The 22324-nt window shown below is 40.1% G+C and overlaps 1 long non-coding RNA gene across 1 annotated transcript in view; it reads right to left on the bottom strand.

Moving 5' to 3' along the window:
- Positions 1 to 22324, bottom strand: part of LOC109280299 (uncharacterized) — a 372666-nt gene that overhangs the window by 83874 nt on the left and 266468 nt on the right. The window lies entirely within an intron of this gene.

The following is a 22324-nucleotide window of genomic DNA, read 5'->3' as shown; positions in this document are numbered from 1 at the left end:
CTAGCACTGCTGAGGGCCAGTGCCAGTTTGCTCATCCTGACAGTTCTTAAACTATCTAAGAATGTGTTGGGGAAAATTGAAGTGAATCTCAACTGAGCTAGTTCTCCAATGTAGGGCCATCTATAGCAAGAGCACTTTTAGACGTACTGACTATGTGTGAGAGTGGAATGGAATGACAATAATGGCAAGTGAAACCGGTATTTAATATGCATATGACACTTAGCATCAACATACAGGCGCATAGGTATTTCAGAATACATCCACATGCAAAGCCAAGATGCCAAGCACCCACTGACCAGCACCTACAAATGCATTTACCTCCCCATAAGTTTTTGACCCATAGCATATCCCAGTACTGCAGTTCTAATATCCTTTATCTAATAGAGTGAGGAGCTGCTGATGTTTGTTTTAGTTAGTGGGGTCAAAGTTTATTGGAATGAAAGCAATGCTGAATTCTAAAATGAGGGTAACAAAAGGTTGACTGAACCCCTAATTTGTTTTGTACTTACAGGGCAATAAAGCAGGAGATGTACTGTTATATTTAATGCAACATGGACATATACAAGTTTGCAGTCGTAATGCTGTTAGACTGCAAAAAAAAAAAAAAAGCGCTTATAAAAAGTAAGTTCCTGTGTGGGCACTTGAAAAGAGAAACAAGTAGTAATTAGAGGTATCTGAATATTAAAGTACCCATTATCACAGCTACCCGTAGGTGGGTTCAAATTAACAGCTACTACCTAAAGAATAAAACTTAAATCACTTGGAGTTGTACATCACATCTAGTGACATTTGCTGCATATCACAACATGCCTCTTGAAGGGAATTAAAAAAGAGAGAATGGCATATATTTGAAGGGACGCACCCTGAAGAGAAAGAAATGGTGATAGCATACATTAAGCAGTAAGAGAGTCCACATTTCTCCAGAAACTTCAGCTGTACTTGTAGAACACTATATATAGGATCTTGGCTTAATGCTTCTAAAGAAATAAGTCACTGTTTCTACTATTTTCATAATTATAAAACAGTCAAAATTAAAAGGTCAGCATTTCAAAGTGCTTTTTATCATTTCATATAAAATAAGATGCTTATATTCTTTTTAAAATTCTTTTAAAAATAAAAGCTTTTTAAAGTAAAAGATGGTGCACAAGTTAAAGCCAATCAGAACCAAATAATTGGTGAATTGATTTTTGTCATTCATTCTGTTGTTCTTGGCTTATCTGTCCTATTAATTGCCACACCAGTCAATCATAATGAATGAGTCCAAGTGCCCTGGAATAGTAATTTGTTCCCACAAATGTGTTTCTTTCGTCTTACACACTGTGCTGTTGTACAGAGTTTCACTTAGGTTTTCCCAGGGATTCTTTGACTTCATTCAGTAATGCAGCTCCCTATATGTGACTAGCAAAGTTTTCTTCTTAGATCCATTGTCAGTCTGCAGATTTCCAGGGCAGCACCTCAATAGAATTAGCTTGGTAGGAGGAAGCTTTCTTGCTGGAATTCTTTTCAAAATATTATAGTGCCAGGGACTGTACCATTCCTGTTGTATTCCTGAAAGTGTCTTGAGAAAGCACACTCCATCCACCTGCTCTAGCTTCACATGCACTAAAGTCACAAGGGCACCCTGAGTTCGACCCCCATGCTCAAGGATGCAGGAGGTGACTCTTAAGGGCAGCCATCCTCAAGAGTGGCCTCACTGTCACATTTCTGGGTCTAGCCCTTGCAGAACAGGTGTGAGTAGGCAGGACATGCTCAAGAGCACTGCTAAAAAGGAGTATAACCATACCCAACAGTTTCACCCAAAAAGTGACCAAATACCAGCTAAAAGCTATTTCCAGCCTGAGAAAGGGAGATACTTCTCTACATTCCCTTTCCTGCTCCAAACTGCTGCCCCTGTGACTTGCCTAAACATTTGAATGCTTACAAAACTGAGCCCAAGCAAAGTCTTTGCTTTCAGATGCCTCTGTCTTTTCCCTTGTGTCACTTTCCCCTCTGAAAAATTCATTTTTCTTGTTAAGCCAAGCAGCATGGGACTCTGAGCCATGCTGAAGACTGAATTGTGGCTACCTGCATGAAAACATTCAGGGCATGGGTGCACAGAGACCCTTTCTGATCGCCTTATGGAAGCTTTCAAAGAACAGGGGTCTCACAAAGTGCTTGCACCCAACAATAAATACAGCCTGTCAGGGTGGAATGAAGCCAGGCCACCTCCTTTCTGGTCCCTGGAGGCTTGCAATAAACTAACTGCCCCCTCCCCCCCACAAACAACAAACAAACAATCAAAAAACAAACAAAAAAAACCTGTGAGAAGAGGCCCATGTCAGTAGGCTCGATGCACATGTCACTACAGCTGCTGCTGAGCATGGTCCTTGCAGTGCCCCTAGAAGCTTCCCTCCCCCTGCAACAAGAGACACCAGACCAGTATTTCACAGCAAAAATTCAGGGCCTTGCTACAATCTGGCTATTATAGCTGTTCCACTTAATGATACATTTTAGCCTTAAGTTTACCATTATGCAGGGCCAAAAAAATCTTTCAGGCTGGGAGAGCAAAGGGAGAGGATAAAAGCACCACACATTTCCAGGTCTATATTATTAATGGCTACATTTTAACTCTTTATTATGTTGCAAGAGTGGTTGCTGTTTCACCGTTTAGTGACAGACTGCTTGCCTGCACATGAAGAAGAGTGCACCTAGACATGCACACACACCCACACACATACATGAAAGAGAGAGTAAGCAAGATCACTACATCTTACATCAGTACAAGGCCGTCCTTTTTCTTTTAGTTTGAACTTGTCTGTAGTTTAGTCTACATTTTTCTCTAGAGTCAGGGAAGGTAAAGGGTGAAATCTTGATCCACTATCAATGAGGAATTTTAGTACTGACTTCCATGGGACCAGACAGAAGGCAGGCACCTGATACAGTGAACTGTTCAGAGAGGCATAAGCTTTCATAGGTGACATTCTACTTCATCAGATGCTATGAATGAGGGGCATTGGTTGTGGCTGCTGTAAGAACTGCCTTGGCAAACATAAAACATAGCACCACTTCTCTTAATCATCTGCCAAACAGTTCTCATGTTATCATACTTTTCATTAATTGTTTTTTCTAAAAATATATGCATTGCCCACATAGAGGGCCTTCCCTTCTGAATAAAAGGATATTTATAGCTTTAGGGCTGTAGCTACAGTCTAGATAAGCAGTTTCAGCATAGGGAAAACATGGTTTCATTCTTAAAAGGAAAGAAAAATGCAGGTTGATAAAATGGTCAAACAGGGCTTGATCACGATTTATTTCTGACCTTTTAATGCCTTCTGTTCTCAATGATTTTCTGTCATTTCTGTCTAGCTTGGACTTGAGACTTGTCCCACAGGTGCCAGGCTTTATGCTGCCACTTAGCTTTCAAGTTCCATTTTCAGAATTGAAAGATAAGTAACTAATTGTTACTGAGACATCCCAAGGTTTATCAGTCATCCAGATCCACCGATTTGGCATAAGCCATGCACTTGAAAACTTTTCTATCCTCATTCTGCACAAAAGATAGCTTTGTTTTATAACTGTGTTATGGCCTACCACTGTCATTGTCTTTATCTATGATCATCATGATGGTTATCTGCCTGCTGCTCTGTTCAGCAGTAATTAACTTCCGTTTCAAAACTTATCAGGATCTTTCTTTACATAAAACACAATAAATTTAGAATAAAGTTCACTAAATCAAAATTTCTGCACTATCACCATTCGTTAAAGTCTGATTAATTGTACTATACATACACAGGAGCATGCCTGTATAACTTTTAATATGTTCATCTGTTTGCTACATAAAGTCTTGGCAGATTATATCCATTGTTTCTTCCCCTTGTACTTGAAGTGCTTTATATTTCATTTGGGCTTGCCTTGCCCTTTATATAACTGTATCTACTTGAATACAAGATGAGACTTTTTTGTCAATCTGCATGGGGAAAAAAAGACCCTTATCACAAAGTACGTTGTTTATCATTAAACTGCTTCCAACAGTGGGATAAGCTCAACAATAGTAACCAACTATGAATTTGATTAAATGCAGCCAACACTGAGCATTGCTATAAAACACCTGGTCAAAGATGCTGATGGGAACCTACCATAAGGATAGATTAGGGTAACATGCATCGATTCTGAATGAATTAAGTGTATGGGTACTATATACAAATTGCTACAGCCATGTTTAATTTCAAGGCTATTGTTTTCAAATGTGTTCCTTACTTCTGGCAGACAAGGTTCCTTGGGTGAATTTGATATCTTTTATTAGACCAACCCAAATAATTGGAGAATAGTTATTAAGCAAGCTTTCGAGTTCAAAAACCCTACTCAAGGAGAGTACACAGAAGTAAGGAGTGTCTGACACCAAGGAGAAGGGGGAAGTGGCTGCCATGGGAAAAAGCTGGGGGGAAGCAGAGAGCAAAAGTGCTACCTGACCCCCAGATTTATTTTCCCTTCTGTAGCAATGGAAGGGGGACAAATTCAAGACAAACCTCCAATAATTAGATTCTATGTCTGGCAAAGTCTAACAAATTTATACATTTTCTATACATAGAATCTAATTTTTAGGGGGTCATCTTATACTCAGGATTGTCTTTTATTCGAGTAAATACAGTATTCATTTTTTATTGGTATACCTTGAAAATAATATGCTTTTACAATGAAGGTAAATATCATGAACTCTTTGAAATGTGCATCTCTGGGTTTTAACATGTTTAAACAAATACTTAAAGGCGCTATTACAGAAGTATCATAAAAGTGCCTTTTTCAATATAAAAGGATTAACACATGACTTAGCAAGATAAGATTGTTGAACAGACCTCTTCCTGGCACAGACGCACACACTTGAATGGTATGCTTATGTTATGGAAGGAGGCTATTAGATACATGGCTATCCAAAGCAGTTATTGCCCTTGAGTCACATTTCTAAACCTTATTGAACAACAAGTGATACATTGTTAACATTTAGATCAATAAACAATTATTGTTCTTTGTGAGATGCTGAAAGGAGATTCAGAGAGTTTACAGGTAAGAGGCATAATTTACCAGTAGCTGTCAAACAACTGCAATATGTTCTCTTGCTTTATTTTATTTATTTTTCTGGACTTCAACAAGGAACAGATCTGATTTACCCAGTTCTTGGCCTCATGATATGATGCACGCAGAATGGGCCCAGTGAGGTCTATTACCCTTTCTCAAAGAAAGCCTAGCATCAACTGAGATTTGAGTATCTTCCATCTACAGTACCCCTCCCTCCAAAGCTCTTATTCATCTGCAAAATTGCTTGAGGAACTTGCAGAGATTTTAGTTTTTAAATAATTTATGAATAATGCAGTCATAGCTTTCCAAATATATAAATGGTGTCATTACACAGTAAATGGCTTTGTATACAAAATCCCCCCAACACACCTTTTCTTTAAGAGTCAAGTAACTAATGCTCCCAAAACAGATGTTTTTGAGCAGCTAGTACTTTAGAAATAGCTTTCCCCCTCCTTATTTAACATCCCAGACAATATATCTATTCCCTTCATGCACACCATGATGGCTTACATTAGCACTTGTTCAGAAACCTCCTGGGAATCAGAAGTTTCAGGCCTCTCTAAAAACCTATTTTGTTAACAAATCCAGATGATTGAGTCTAAGACTACTCTGGAACTTTCCCCTCTTTTTTCTGATTTTCCTGAGGAACCCATTCTTCTTAAAAATGTCCCCTTCTTCTGGCTTGTTACTGTAGTTATGGTGCTCAGCTTGATCAACTGGGGCAAGAATGACACTTAGATCAATAAGCATGACAGGATCTATAAAAAACTCCTATATTAATTCAGTGATTGTTTGCTACCACTTGCTGCTCTGATGTCAAGAGCAACAATGGGCACTCACACACATGATCGGAAAATACTTCTGATCACACTTTCATTTTTATGCTTTACATAAAGTGCTTAAAGTTACAGTGTGATCAAACTTAACAGATGTTTGGCAGGGTGGTGTGGGCTCGGAGCCAACATGAGCTGGCTGAGGCCAGGAGGCAGAGGGCCATGTTGCATGCCTCAAAGAGTGCTCCACAGGCTCCTCTGGTTGCGGGAGTGCCAAAAAAAGGGCTACCTGTAGCTCTGCCCCAGGTCATCAGTGGCAGCCTTTCATCCAAGCCTGACTTCATCCCTCAGGGCAGCAGAGAACCATAGCCTGGCCTGGGAGTGGGAAGGGGTGGGCTGAGGGGACTCTTTCCCTGGTAGCGGTGGGGAAGCTGCTGTCTGGCCATGGGACTGAAACTGCACAGGCTTGGTGCAGGGCACAGATACACACAAGATGTGGCTGAGACCAGGCATGCTCTATGCATGGCATGAACACATGTGAGGTGGGTCTGATCAGACCATGGCACAGACACGGTTGTGACAAGGAGCTGAGAACAGCCACACTTGGTACAGGGCTCAGATATATATCTGAGATGGGGCTGAGACTGGGCACATTTGATGCATGGCATAGACATGGGTGTGAGATGGGGCTGAGACGGGGAACACATGGTGCAGGGCATAGACATGGGGATAAGATGGGGATGACATCAGGCAAGCTTGGTGCAGGGCTCCCTCCACCCCCACAAGACCTCAGCAGGGGTAGCTGGCCTGGGCCCACATGGCATGGGGGCTTGGATTTCCATGGTGGATACACACATGTTGACAGTGAGCAGTGCAAGTGTGGTAACAATATCTTCCCCTATCCCCTTCTTCCCCCATTTCCCTTCTCTCTCTGCTGTGCAGGGAGATTGTCTCTTCTGTGTGGCAGCCCAGAGGGTGGGACTAGACTGGTACTCATCTGCATGAGCAACAGCCCAGCCCTGCAAAGGAACATGATCCCATTTCTGTGGGCAGAAACACCAGCACTTATCCTTCACAAGGAACCGGTACACAAGTTCCCTAATGCAGTCTGCCCTAGAGCACTTTCAGCTAATAGCTGATTTAACAAGTGTTAATTTTTCATGCAATCAGTCATTTTAAAAGTGCTCTGCAGCCATGAATGTTTGCCATGTTACAGCTGTAGAGTACTTTCAGGGGCCTCACCCTAAGAAAAATATAACTTCTGTAAGCCCTCAACAATCACGAAACCTTAACAAAAGCCCTCCTGAATATTTATTCTGAAACAAGCAGAAGTGGAGGGACCTGCAGGGGTAAATTTTTCAAGTGTAGTTTCTCTGACAAGTTTTGTGGCTGATATCTCATGTCCTATTTCTACTTTTACTTATCAAGGTGTATGTGAGTTAAGTGCACTACAGCTAACTCTCAGGCACATTGCCCCACAAAAGTAATCCTTCTGGGAAGGCAGATACAATGTACGTGCAAAGTGCTGTAAATTTCATCCAAGGATCTCAAGTGCTCTACAAATATAGGTAAGTATGATAGTCATCATTTCCATTTTACAGATGATGGAACACTGTTAAGTGGTGAGCATATAGTCAGCTGGTGAGACAGGGATAGAATAAGGAATAAAGTGTATCGTGTCCTTATTCAATCCTTGACCCTAACCCCTAAGCATATTCTCAGGAAAGAGTAATCTTTTGCTAATGAATTGGTATCTGACTGGACAATCTGGTTAGTTATCTCTGTAATCTCTCTCTGAGCCATCTGTTTCGAGCCCCGTTTATAAACAATAAATCTGGGTTCCTAGAATCTAAGAAAATAGGATGCGAAGGAACCTTTAGAGGTCATTTAGTCCATCCTCATACCCCAACTTTTCCAGAAGAGATGTTTGCCTAATCCATTTTTACAAAATCTCCAGTGATAGACATTACACAGTTGCCCTATGTACTTAATTTTGCTTACAGGTAGATAGATTTTCTTAGCATCCTTTGTTACATTTATATTTATTACTTTTTGTCTTATCCTCAGTGGACATGGGGAATAGACTGTAACCTTCTTTATTGCACTGCTAACTTTGAAAATTTCTTACCAGTCTCTTCTCAGTTCTCTTTGTTTTAAACTAAGCCAAATTATTCCAATTTTTCCTCAAGCATCATGTTTTATAGAGCCCCGATCACTGTTGTTGCTCTTTTCTGCAGTCTGTCCACTGGGTCCACATTTTTTTTCTCATTATATACGGCCACAGACTGGAAATGGCACTCCAGGTGAGGCCCTACAAGTAAAATGGAAGCATTTCTTCTCTTGTCTTGTATACAAAACTTCTGTTTATACATCTCAGTATGCTGATGCCTTTCTTTTCCAAAAACAGTACAACATAGTTGACTTGTGTGTTTGTTATCTCCTATAATCTCCAGATTGGTTTCTGGAGAATTGATGCCTAGTCAGTTGTTCACAATCTGGCATTACCTAGTTAGTTGATTACCACCTCATACACTTGAGTTTTCCAGCCAATATTTGGTGGTTTGCAATTATTCTTATTGACTTGCCTCCTATTCATTTTAGACTCTTTTTCCAGTATCAAGGCAATTTTGAATCCTAAATCATACAAAAGCATTAATATTTGCAGGTTTTCAGAAGGGAATAACACTTTATTGCTGGTTAATGATTTCCAATGTATTAGGGGTTGTCCATTTGTAACATATACGCCATCACCTTTCTTGCATGCAGTAATTTACAAGTATTGCCAACTGCAAACATTTACAAGTCAAGTCAGTTCTTTTACTGCAACCCTAAAAATCAAGAGATTGGCTTAAAAATAATGAAACTGGGGGAAAAATGATTTGGAGATTCCTCCCTGCCTTATTATTTCAGACTCTTGAGTGCACTTGAGTCAGATTTTCAAGTTTTCAACAAGACACAAGGATTAGGAATTGACTATATTTTTCAAATTACAGTTGATATTTTTGTCCACTCTTAATTCCAGAAGCGGAGCTTTAAGACATCCCTAAACTATCACTAAGCCTGATAAAATCAGAAGAGTTGACAACGCTGTTTCAAGGAGTTTTGGAAAAAAGAACATAAGACCGGACTTATCTCAGTTACATCACTGTAAATCTGAAAATAATTCCACTAAAGCACGACATATCATCTCCTACTATTATTCTTGTTGTGTCATGCATCAGAGGCTGGCAATGACACTTAAAACAATACTTTCAGGGGGAAAGGGGTACATTGCACAAATGGTTAGGGCATAAAATTCTAACCCACAAATCTCTCTCACCTTCACCATTAGTTGTCCCAATAAAATAATCAGCCGCCTTGCTCTTGTCCTCTACTCCTTAATTCAGAGCTAGCAGAAAGCAGGAATTGGTTGACAACAGCACATCATTAACCTTCTACTGTGAATACACATACAAGCAGGATGTCCTTGTGAGTGCTACTGTGGTCTCAAGACCCCAAGTGTTAGTTACTCCAAACACGGGGAGAACATGCATGCAGGCTCAACTCTGTTTTTACGGAGGGCGAGTTTTCAGAATCTTTTGATTAGTGTCTGCAGGCACTGCTTACTGAAAGCTCACTTGCAGCCTTGTCTGTGTTCTCTAAGTTAGTGAGACATTTAATGGTCTCTCAACCTATTCCCTCTGATATTGCAACCTTATGTACAGCTGTCTTTTCTTTAATAAGCTCTTGTTATAGATGCCGGAAACAAGAACAGCCATTGATGTTCTTTTTCTCCTGCTCCTCCTACAGTAAACATTCATTAACTCATAGCTTTCCCCAGAAGTGTTTGGTCTTACTAGCCTTTTGAGTGTAGCACGAACTAGAGGTGTTACAGGCATGGACTTCATTATCTACACTGTCACTGGCAACAGGGCAAAGCAAGAACCCACAGTTTTGTGCATTCCCAAAAACATGGCTGCCAAAAATCCTGGCTGTATAGTTGTTACCTGCACTTACTGAACTGACTGGGTCTAGTGACATGGAGCTAAGGGGGCCAAGTTACCTTGGTCATAAGCCCACAAGTGCTCATAGCTAAGGCTTGAATAGATGCCTCTTGATTCCAGATTCCATATGAAGATTTTGATCTTCTACATGTCCTTGCTATATTATATTTCTGAAATGAATTAATTCAGTTTGTTGACTTCATTTCCCTCAGGAACTTAGTGAAGAACCACTTAAATCCTACCTGGTTGACAGCATAACACCCACACTTGCTAATTCTGTGATATGCAATGAGGGAGTCTTTTTGAGACCCATTTCTAACTACCTTTGCAATCTAACTGAAATAATTTTGATTCTCATTCTACCATGGCACATGTAAACCCAGTCATTTTAATTAAGACACTTATGAAGCCCCTAATAGAAGCAAGCAAAGGAAAGGATTACATTTTCAGGAGACTTTTCATAGCATCATACATTTGTGAAGGACCTTTGAGGCACTTCAGATTACTCTGCAGTCCACAGGAACTCTTCCTATTTGTGGGTGTGGGCACCTTACAAAAATGTTGGACGTTTGAAAAATGGTAGCAGGTGGTACATTTTAATTGTTGTGTATGAATGAGCTGAGATTGATTCACATCCAGCCAAGCTGCTCCAAACTTCACCCTGGATGAAGAAGTGTTAAAGTTGGAGTGGTTTTGCAGCATTTGACTCTCTCTCAGCTTGTTCATATGTCACAAATAGAAGGTAGCAGCTGGTACCCTTTGGAGACAGTCCCCTTTTGAAAAGGCTCCAACTGTCTGTGTGCACACCCTATGTCACTTTTACAGGACTGACACTGTCCATACTCTATGTCACATTTACAGGACTGACACTTTTGTCACAAAAAAAATTAGTACATAATAATGAAGTATAATTATTTTAAGCTTGTATACCTGTCAAATGCAGCTTCAATTGTTTTGAAAAGTTTACAAGGTTCTGGTTTTGATTAGCCAATCACACAATAGGTTTCTTCATCCTCTGGGAATTCTGGGGTCTGATTAGTTACTATCCTGGCACTTTGAACCACTGACACCTGTATAAAAAGTGAGCATCAGATGAGTATAATACACAGCAGCATTCAAATGAGAATAACTACACCTATGAAAAATGGGTGTAAAATGCTACACTTTCAGACGTGGTTGTCTCTTATACTTGTGCATCTCTGAATAGGTTTGGAACCGTACTTCTGCTTTCAGTGGATAGGTTTTTAAAACAGTTGGGGCACCATTTACAGGTGCTGCTACAGGCTGTCTGTTCGGTTCTCAGTCACTTAGACAAGGCAGCGAGTCACGTTTTCTTGCTTCATGTTGCTCCATATCATTTCTACTATGGTTAATTTCTTTTCCACTTGTATGTATGATAAGTAGAAGAAACAGTGAATGCTTGAGAACGCATATCTGACATTTTTTGCAATGGATAATTCATAGTATTTTAAACATTTTAGGTGTGTCAAATATGACCTGACACACTGTATCACAGCTTCTTTAAAAAGCAAGAATCAGCAACTCAAGGACATTTTACTAAACTGTAAAAAAATCTAACAATTTAAAAAGATAAACTTTGCATTTTTCCAATGAATGATTTTTGGAGGCATATACTAAATCTTTTTTTAAACAAGCTTAGAAAAGCATGTCTATGATATTATCCTTTCTTCACTGGCAACCAAGGCTGAAGATAACATTTCCTCCTGTCTAAATAGAATCCCTTTGGTATTGAGCCTTTTATTTCCATTTTTAGAAAGATGCAACTATTCCCGAAATGAAACCCTGAATTTTAGTAGTGCAATTGCTATGCTACTTTGTTTAGTGTTAAAGCTCTGTAACTACTAAGAAAATTTATAGCTCTACTCCATGAAAAAGCAGTATGAACATAAACAATTTGCCTGTTTCGTACAGCTCAGTTTTAATTTAAACTCACCCAGCCTCCTTTTTCTGATCTCATCTACCCATAAGAGAACAGTGAGGGCAAAATGCTGTCTCCACTGAAATCAGTGCCAAACCCTCGTGTTCACTCTAGTGTGACTGTGACACCCCAATAAGAGCTTCTGCTGATGTGTAATCAACACCTTTTATACGTATTACACGCATGCATGCACACATACACTCACTTTTTCTCAGAATAAATGCACTTCAATAGCACCAGGCCAAATAAGAGGGGGATTTTTCTCATGGGATGCTGTGAGGAACTCCAAATTCCCTTTTTGAACTAGGAAAAGTCCTTGATTTGTCATATTTTTTTCTAGCTTCTCCTGCTTTTTTCATAACTGAAATTTCATTACTTGATACTAGCACAGAGATGTTTATATGCTGTGGTTTAGCAGTGGCTAATTCTTCCCCTGGAAATCTCACTTAAATGGCATTCCTCATTTCCTGCTGAACAGAGTTGGGAAAGCTTCAAGGTCACTTTCAATACAAACCCAAGTCTCCCTTTCAGTTGCACATTATTACTTGTCATAATAAGGATGATGATATGTTGTGACAATGAAATGTCTGTGATAAGCCATTGCAAGATGAAGTGTCCACTATAATATGTTGCTTGACAGTATGACATCACAAATAAATATCTACAATGAAATGTGCATGATTAAATTTACTTGATACCGAACCCTTAGTTTGTTGTGTCTGTTGTTTCAGCAGAAGACAGTCCCTTCTCATCAAGCACAGTACACCCACACATTTACACAATGTCATATCAGGGAGGGAAATGCCTAACCAAAGTCCCAGGATTATATCTTGAAGCATATGGATTGACATTTTGTTTTGAATCTTTTTAGCATCTAGCTAGGACAACTATATTTATTGTTGTTTTTGTAGCTATCTATCTGCTTTTTAAGGGTGCCTATAAAATATTTAAATTAATTATTTCCTGGAGCTGTGAATTTCACAGGCTGACTGTGTTGTGCAGAAGAGAATTTCCTCCTTATCAATTATACATTTACAGCTTCATTTTCAGCGAGTCCAAACACCTGTAACAGCTACTGAATTCAACAGGAGAAGCAGGTGCTCAGCATTTCTGAATGCTCAAACATTAATAACTTTCAGTTTTAATGAAACCATGCATTTTTCTCAAGATCTGACATTAAGTAAAGAGATCTGTACAGTGTGATCGACCTTCCTCTATCTCTGTTACTGAGGGGGTGAGATCAGAGACTGTTTCCTTTATCAAGGATTCACTCTGACCCTCACTAGCTTGATAGAGGACATGTCCACTGATTTGTGCCAACTTTTCGAATAAGCAAGTTGGTCATTAAAGGATAAAGTGGTCCTACTAGATCTTCCAAAGTATGCTATGGTCATGTGACTATCAAGGTGCACTTCCACATCCTATAAAGACAGGATTCTGGTGCTGCTGTGGCTGTACCCTCTGAGCACTGGGCATAGCGTACTGGTTTCTCTAGGGCAGGGTAGGAAATTATTTTGGGTGGAGGGCAGCTTACTGACTTTTGGCAAGCTATCAAAGGCCACATGACAGGCAGCCAGGGGCAGATAAATATTAATTTTCTAAATTTTTTAGGGGCCCTGCGGGCCAGATAAAATGGCCTGGTGGGCCGCATCTGGCCCACAGGTCACATTTTGCACACCCTTGCTCTAGAGGTTGTAGCTGCCCCACCAGTCTGCAACATCTTCCAGGTTAAGAGGGTCAACCAACTCTCAAATACTTGAGCTCTTCCTCTTCAGCTTTTCCTTCCAAGCCTGACACTGGCTTCAGGTGTCACAGGGCAGGAAAGATAAGGCCATTTGCAGTCCATTAACTCTTTACTGCCTCATCTAGAGTTCATACACACCATCACAGAAGCAGACCACAGCCTAGAGGGGGAGTAGAAGCAAAAAGCTGAATTATCTGTCCTGGGAGGGAACTCAATTGTATTTCTGTTAATGGGTAACATCACACAATTTTCAAGTGGTTCCAGTCTAAGTGTAACAGGGCTTTTGCTTGGTAACTCTTATTGGCAGAGGGCAGGGTAGAGTTGCACCTTATAGATGCAGTTAAATCTGAGATGCATAAGCTTTCGTTAGCAGCAGCTTGCCTCATCAGATGCTAAGATCACACACGAGGGGAATCGAGTATATCAAAAGAGTGGTTTATAAAGTCCTGAATTCTCTCCTTTCTTATAGATATAAACAAAACCCCAAGTCTCCACTACTTTTGAGAATGATCCCTTCAGCCTTTTCATCAGTCTGAAGGCTGGGCACAACATGTGACAAACTTAACATTCCCAGAAGCTTCTGAATATCAAGTTTCCAAGCCTGATACCAATTCACCCAATCATGTCTATCTCCTGCTCTAAGGAAAGTGAGGAACCCACTAATCCCCTGTCAGTTTTGGCCCCAACAGGAAAAGTTCCTTCTTAATCCCCCTAAACAAGTGATCTGAAAGATATACAGCTTCTTTTAAAAATAACTCTATATTACAGGTATAGAGAGGAAGGGCAAGAGAGTCACAGAGAGGAAGAGGCTTGTAACACCTAGAAAAAATTTAAAATTACTCAATGAGAAAGAGAGCCAGTTCTATTTCCGCTTCCTTCTAGATAACCATCAGGAGGAAGATACGTTTTGAAAAAGGAAGGACAGCCTCTATGTTCATCAACTTGTCCACCTCCTCTCCCTCTGCAGGCTCTACCTCACTCACAGGCCAATCACATCTGACATGGGTATACATTTTTTGCTAAAACTTAATTCTTTATACAAAAGAACCTTGTTTTCTTATAAGTGCTAGCTTATTCTTTGTGAAACAGCATGAGGAGCACAACAAAATGCCTATCAATATACAAATTTCCCAGTGCAAACCCATCATCCTATCCCTGTGCAATAACTTTAGTGGCACATTTCGTATTGCTGGTTCTAATCCTGAAATTTTCAAGGTCACCAAATTTTGGATATACACAACATAGAAAGGTTGGTGAACAATTCTTCTTTTTGTGAAAATGCATGGATTTCAGCTGAGTTATGCTAGGCATGAACTTGTCTCTAAGGGCCAATTCTTATTCCACCTGTTCAGCATTTAAGTGTGTCGCTGAAAAAACACCATGTTTGTGTCCCTGAAAAACAATTAACACAAAGTATGGATGACTTCTTCTCTCAGCATTGCTTTTGGTGACTTAATCTGAAGTCTAATATGCAGGAGCGATAACAGATTTTTGGGGACTCAGGCGGAATGGAATAAGATCACAGTAGGGTATGTAAGTACCACTCAGATGTTTAGAATAGGATATGGTCCTAACTGCTTATCTCCAAATACATAAGAACAAGTGGGGGTAAGCTGTTGTTCACTTCAGGTTACCGAGATGACATTTAATACATATAAAAGACAAAAGGCCCAGTTCTGCAGCCTGCTGATTAATTCTGATCGACTTAATATTGTATCAATTCAGGGAGCATCATAGTCTTTTTGTTGTTTATTTTTACAATACCTAGTACGATGGGGCCTGGTTCAAGACTCCAGTTAAGCTGGGTACAGCTCCAGTGCTGAATCCAAGGTACTACAATACAAACAGTTTCAGGGGAAGTTTTGTCTTCTAGACAGGCTGATGACTCTTACCTCTATTCTGTTTATCACCCCAGTTTGAACATACCGAGCTAAGACATATAAAATATAAAGCTTAATTGTTTGTTTAATGATAAGGCCACAATTTTGCAAGACAAAATGTCCCTATGCCAAAATGTCAACAACGAGATGTTGCATGAAGAAATGCTTACGACAATGTTCATGATCAAATGTCAGCCACAAGATGCTACATGATGAGATGTCGCCACAACGAAATGATGCCTGACAAGATGTCGCTGCAATGAAATGTCAGCACAGAGACGTTACCATGACGGAACATGTAGGACAAAATGACATGGTTCCATGCGATTATGGCACAGCAGTACACGCCCTGTCATGCTTAATTGCTTTTAATCAGAAATAAGTCTGTGTAAAGCCTCTTACAGAAGCCTAGCTTCCTATGGCTTTGTGAATTAAAATGCAGAAAATGGTTATGTTGGTTTTTTTTTTTGGTTTTTTTTTAAAGGAAGCAGCTCATAGAGCCTTCTAGCTTCTCTGAATATTTCTAGCTTCTCTGAATATTCAACAGAGCGTTACGAAGAAAGGTGATTCTGGCAACTTACAAACAATAGTTCCAGGCAGATAACTATCTCCTCAGTTGAAATACTAAAATCTGCTATGAATGATGATGAGAACAATATTCATTTGAAAAAGAAAATGCCTTGTAGTCATATTTAAAGAGTTCAGGATGTATAGCATTAAAAAGTCTCAATGAGAACACCTTAAAGAAAAAGAGAATCTTTAATAATTACAAGAACCAGGTGCCTTCCCCCTCCCCCCTCCTCTCACTCTTCTTTCTTCAGTCATAAGGAAAATCGTTTACAAAAATCTGTTTGTGCCTGAAGCACTTTTGATTGTAACAGTCATCTCATTCATGGAATAAACATGGCATCCCACTGGAACTACCATCCAGGTTCACACCGGTATAGCATCATATGAAATTATAAACAGAAGCAGAAGTGATAGTTCCCTTTTGAGATAACAGGTGCATCAGGTTTTCCTGACCACCCATTATATCATAAGACATAGAAAGAAAAAAGGGAACGAAGGCTGACATAGTGGTTGTTCGTCACTTATGAATAAAGCCAAATGGATGCAAGGGAGTCTTTTTTTCTGATGACTGGTTTTAGACCTGCTGCCACCATCTCTGATTTAGGTAATTCTTTATTCTTTCTTAAGATAAATGATTGCCAGCTGATAAGATGAAATAAACAGACAATAAAGTATCTGATTGGAATTATTTCTACATTTTTTGTATTGCTTAATCACTGACTGACTGACTGATTTAAAAGAAGGGTCAGTTTCTGTCCTTGCTTTGGGTTATCTTTCTGACAATCAGGGCTCAGCCATAGCTGGAAGCATCCAAGATCTTCTGACCCGTATTAAGATTTGAGAGTCTTGTATTCCTGATTCCCATAATAATGAGCTGGCTAGATACAAACAGCGTTCATTTTCTATATAGATAGATACACTCCACCCTCATTATAAAACTATTTTCAAAAGCCAAGGATATTGAATGTTATAACAGTAATGTCAGCTCTCATGATTTAATCATGAGGCACATGAGTTTTTCGTTTAAATTTGATGTTCTCATGATCTCAATATTTTTCATGCAAATCTTGTTATTTCTGCATCCTTTCACACTCCAGCTTAAATTGCTTGTCAATTGCATTGCTCTCCTTGAGTGCAGTGCTTCTGAGATTCACCAATATGATTTTATACATCTATTTAGAACCATTACTTTAGCGTTTTATCTCCTAAAGAAGACATTGTATATCATCCCAAATCTCTTAACCAAACCAATTGACTTGGAAACAATATTTTTTATTTTATTTTTGGGGGGGTAGTGGGTTAAGAAAGTTTAATTTTCAGTATTTAAATTACTAAGATAGCCAGGCTGCTCCCAGTAGGAGCGATGAGAGCAAAAGACAATAGACCAACAAAAGAGATACACAATGAATAGGGAGTTAATTGTCACATTGTCTTTCAAATACACCTTATGAAAAGTAGAACAACTTGTTTTATCTTTGGTATATCTCAAAGCATGTGTGTCTCTGGGGTTTAAATTAGCAGCAACTGTTTTGAATCTCTCTCTCTCTCTTACTTCTAGAACATTTTCCCCCCTATTGGGTGCATACTTTTTAGTTTTCATAATACTGAAATGACATGATCTTTGGGTTCTCTGGGACTAAGACAAAAACCTATATACCTATTTCATGTCAGCATTCTTTTTATTTACACTTTTAGCAGGACTGTCACTGTGGACGTCTATAATTAAACTAATAAACTCTGATCCTGCCATTAGATCTATCTGTACAAATTCTTATTCCCACAAAGCTTAATTGAAACCAATGGAGCTATGTGAGTGTACAAGGATATGACCTCACAGAACTGATTGTAGGATTAGGGTCTTTGGCTCGAGTTCAGCAAACCATGTACTTAAATGCTTTACTGAATTGTTAACGTGGAACTTTCCTCCATCTACCCTCTTCCCTTAGGGACACAGCCTGTCTTATAATACATAAGGTACCTCACACCATGCATCTTGTAAAGTCAGCTCCTACATTTATACAGACATGGAAAACAACAGGTTTTACAAGACAGAAAGCATTGAGCCCTGGTGTTGTGCAGGACAGGTCAAGCTATGAATTTGTACTTCATTATGCATTACTTTGCTGTAAGCGTGTTTAGTTAAGGATCAGGAAATTACACAAAGATAGATTAAGGGGGCAATCAGATGCGAATGCTTGACCATTCTTTGTTAACTATTAAGGAGATTGTTTATACAGCATGGGCTAAATCCTATTTCACCTTTGCATGCTTCAGTGGCACATATGTAGCCATGCAACTCTAACTGCTGCCAATCAGGCACTGTTTAGAATTGTCCAAAGTCTCTTTTTTGAGCATACTCAGAAGCCTGCACAGTGGCCACATACATGCCCAGGGGGAATACAATCTACCAGGCAGCTCATAATATGGCAAAACCCAACCCTAGTCACAAAAAAACCATGTCCAGTGGCAGGGCTGGAGCGTGAGGAATATAGTGTCTTTGAAAGGGGGTATATTATATACCAAAGATATTATATTTCCCCCTTCAGCCCAATAGCTTAGTGGCTAGGCATTTACCCAAGGATCAAGACACGCAGATTTTAGTGTCCACTCTTTCCCTCCTACAGGAGGTTTGAACCTACATCTCTTACTACCCATCTAAGTGCTCTAACAACTGGGTGTGGGCTCGACATCACTCTAGAGGAGAAGATACATGAAGCCAGCAAGAGAAAAACAAGCCAGAGTGAGGGTGGCCTGGAAGGGCCCTGGGTTCTGGTCCCTGCCTCAAATGTATAGTAATAGAAGTTGTAATTTACAGATGCTCCCTAACTAAGGAAACTGAGGAAGTCAGTAATTGGGAGACGCCTCCAATTGCACTTGTTGTTTTAGTGCTCATTCATGCATACCTAAGTTTATTGAATGTGGTGATCACTATATGGTGTCAGAAGTGGCAAATGAGAAAGAACTTGAAAGAATTTGCATTTCAAACTGAAAAATGTAAGTTGGAACCAGAGAGTATTGGAGCAACACAGTCACTTGGAAGGGAAAAGGGCATATGTAAGCGATCTCCCTGCATTATTATAGTCTAAGTAAGTAGACAGTTAGTCATGGAACTTTTGCAACCTCCATCTGCCATCCTGGTATTGGGCATTATACCAGAGAAGTGAAGGGCATTCAAACAGAGGTTTGAAGATACATAGCAGCCACATAGGCAGAAGAAGAAAATGACAGCCAGTCTTCTTGCATATTTTAGGGGAGGAAGCCCTGGTTGTTTATAACTCCTTTACCTTTGAAGAAGGCCAAAATATGCAATTAAATGTGATACTTTCCAAATCTGAGGAGTACTGCATGGCAAAAAAACAATGACATGCCTGGAAGACCCAGATTTTATGTGCAAACAAACAGCAGAACAAAGTATAGATCAAGGATTATTTGTGGCACTGCAGACTGCATTATAAGAAAGGTTCATGTGAGGGAGAGTTGTTCCTAGGAAAGGCTATCCAAATGTGCAGGGCAGCAAAAGCTGCGAAGGCCCAGACTGCAGAGCTGAAGGCATCAAAAGGGGTCATCCATGAAGTAGGCACGAAAGAATGTAGCCAGAAGAAGCCGCTTCACAGGGTGGACTTTTTCATTGGCAAGGAAAGTGTTAAGCAAGAGAGAGTAAAAGGGCAGTGCAACAAGTGTGGAAGACAACAGCCTCAAATAGAAAGCTCTATTTTAATTGTCACGAGAGGAACCCTTTTGCCAGGATCTGCAGATCCCAAACACAAAAATCTCAAGTGCATACAGTTGAGCATAAAGAGTAAAAAGGGGGTTTTGTAGATATGATTGAATCGAGCAAAATCAGTGAGGACTGGATTTTGCCAGTGACGGTGTAAGGAACAATGGTTTCATTTAAACTGAGAGAGGTAATTAGCCATGTTAGTCTGAAGTCAGTCAGGAGGCAGGCACCTTTATAGGCTAACTAATTAAGATCTATAAAGAGCATGAGCTTTTGTGAACGCATGTTCACTTTATCAGATGCTGTGAAAGGATGTGCAGAAAGCAGAGTATAAGAAGAAGAGAGAAATTAGAATAGAAAAGACATGTGGGGCAGGGGGAAGGAAGAGGGGTAGGAACAATGTTGAGAGAGACAAGCAAATGAACAGAAAACCCATGGGAACAAAAGGGTAGTAATGTGATGCTGACAGATGTTCAGGCCCCTGCTTTAACTCATGGCACTTTACATAAAGCGCCATAAGTTAGAGTGCCCACCCCCCTGACCCAATAGACATTCACCTTTTGGGTCAGTTGGAGATCAAGCCTGCCTGCAAAAGCTCAGGACTCTGCTTGCAACAGAGAAACCACCCCTTTCCTCTAGCCACCTGCCTCCCCCAGCTCTGGTGCTGTCTGCAGAAAGGGAGGAGTGAGAGGGAACGGGAAGCAAACTGCAGGCCTAAACTGGGAGGGTTGGGAGGGGGGCTCTAAACCACCTGTCCCACCTCCAGCTCAGACTGGACAAACCCCAGCCCTCAGCTTGCTCCCCCTCCCCTCTCCCCACTCCCTTCCTGCAGACAGTCTTGATTACATCAGCCCACCCTGATCACGTGACAGATTAATGCTAGGGAACATAAGATGCTCCACTTAGGAGTGTCCTCATCCAATCCCTCCTTTAATGAGGATTTATTCGTTGTACAATTGGCCACTTTAAAAGTGCTCTGCAGCTGTGCACACATGTCATGGCACAGCCGTAGAGTGCTTTCATGTGGCCAACAATATGATAAATGTAACTTCTGTCTGTGCTCCTAAGGTAATTAGATAAAAATCTGTAGTCCCTGTTTAAACCTTACTTAATACAATCCAGTCTGTGGATGATTTCTTGTTCTTCAATTTCCCCTTCAAACTAGTTTTTAAATGTTTTTGCCTGAGAACAGAAATCATGAGGTTAGAGATGGAGTGTCCAGGGAGGGTGAAGTGTTGTGCCACAGGGTTTTGTTCCTTTCTGCAGCTGATGTTAGATCAGCATTTATTCATTCTTACACATAGAAGTCACCCTGTCTGTCCCTCTTTCCTTGTCTTTTGTATTCTAATTTCTCTATTCTTTGTATACTCTGCCGTCTGTATGTCCTTTCACAACGTCTGATGGAAGTGAACTTAATCTCACAAAAGTTTTATTGTGCTCTCTATATACAACTTATTTAGTTAGTCTGTAAAGATGCATATCTAGCCTGCCTTCATTTAAATTGGACACTGGAGCTCAGGTTAATATTTCCCCAGAACATGAACACAGTTAAAATTAAGACCAAAAGTGTGTCCAATAAACAGCAATATAACTAGCTATTTAGGAACAAATATACCAGTAAAAAGGAGATGTATTTCTAACAACCAATATAAAAATAGACTATACAAATTCATATTCATTGTGGTATCCAGGGAGGTGACACCAATTTTGAATCTGGCAGTTTGTGAGAAACTGCATCTAGTTAAGTATGTGCTACAGTACAAGATGACACAACATTCAGGCCTGCTGGTGATCCTGTTGCCCATTATAGCCGAAATCTAGACAATCTTCTCAGGGAGAAAGCAGCTGTTCCAGAAGCAACCGTGTCCTTATGGGAGGAAATGTACATACACATACAAATACAAACACCACCATCCCAAAAGAGGAAATCGGCCTCAGCAGTCTGTAGCTAATGAACTTTGTGCTATGTACAGAAGCACAGCTGCCAAAAATACAGGCCAGTCATATACCAGTAAAAGGGTTCAAGTCTATCAAGACTTGGAGGAAAAGCTTCCCAGCAAAAACAAATCAGAAACTAAGTCTGGTACTTCATCTGTCTGAGAAGAAAGTGAAACCATACAAAGACTTGTTAAAAGACCTGCAGAAGAGGGGAAGAAGGAAAGTGAGAGGCAAAGACTCACTACAGAGTGAAGTGCTAGAACTGATCCTCTGTAGATGGGTGTTAATTGACTTTTGTGTTAATTGAGTTTTATACTAACTGTTAGGACAAAGATGTGATGATCGAAGTTGTAATTTAAAGCTGGTCCTGAACTAAAGAGACTGAGGAAATTAGTAATTTGCAGATGATCCCTCAGTTAAGAGGCTAATTAGGGCTTTGTTACATGGTAATTTTGGGCTTCTCCTCAAGCTCTTAACCCCTGGGTTGTCCACACATTAACACCTGAAACTGGTGTTAAGCACCCCTTAAGTGGCTCAAAGTTATGCCACACCAGGACAAGATTATTTCTGATCCATGTTATCCAGCTCATGTTGCACAAAGTGTAAACACCCCACTTGCCTCTGCCCCCAATGCCCCCTCCTTCAACCTACCCAGCACCCCACATTCTTGCTCACTGCCCGCTTCACTCTCTCCCCCACTTAATTGTGGCTGCCTGCACCATCTGTC

This window comes from Alligator mississippiensis, chromosome 1 (assembly GCF_030867095.1).
Source record: "Alligator mississippiensis isolate rAllMis1 chromosome 1, rAllMis1, whole genome shotgun sequence".
Classification (NCBI taxonomy): domain Eukaryota; kingdom Metazoa; phylum Chordata; order Crocodylia; family Alligatoridae; genus Alligator; species Alligator mississippiensis.
The sequence above is the reverse complement of the archived record's forward strand: the minus strand, read 5'-3'. Positions and strand labels throughout refer to the sequence as shown.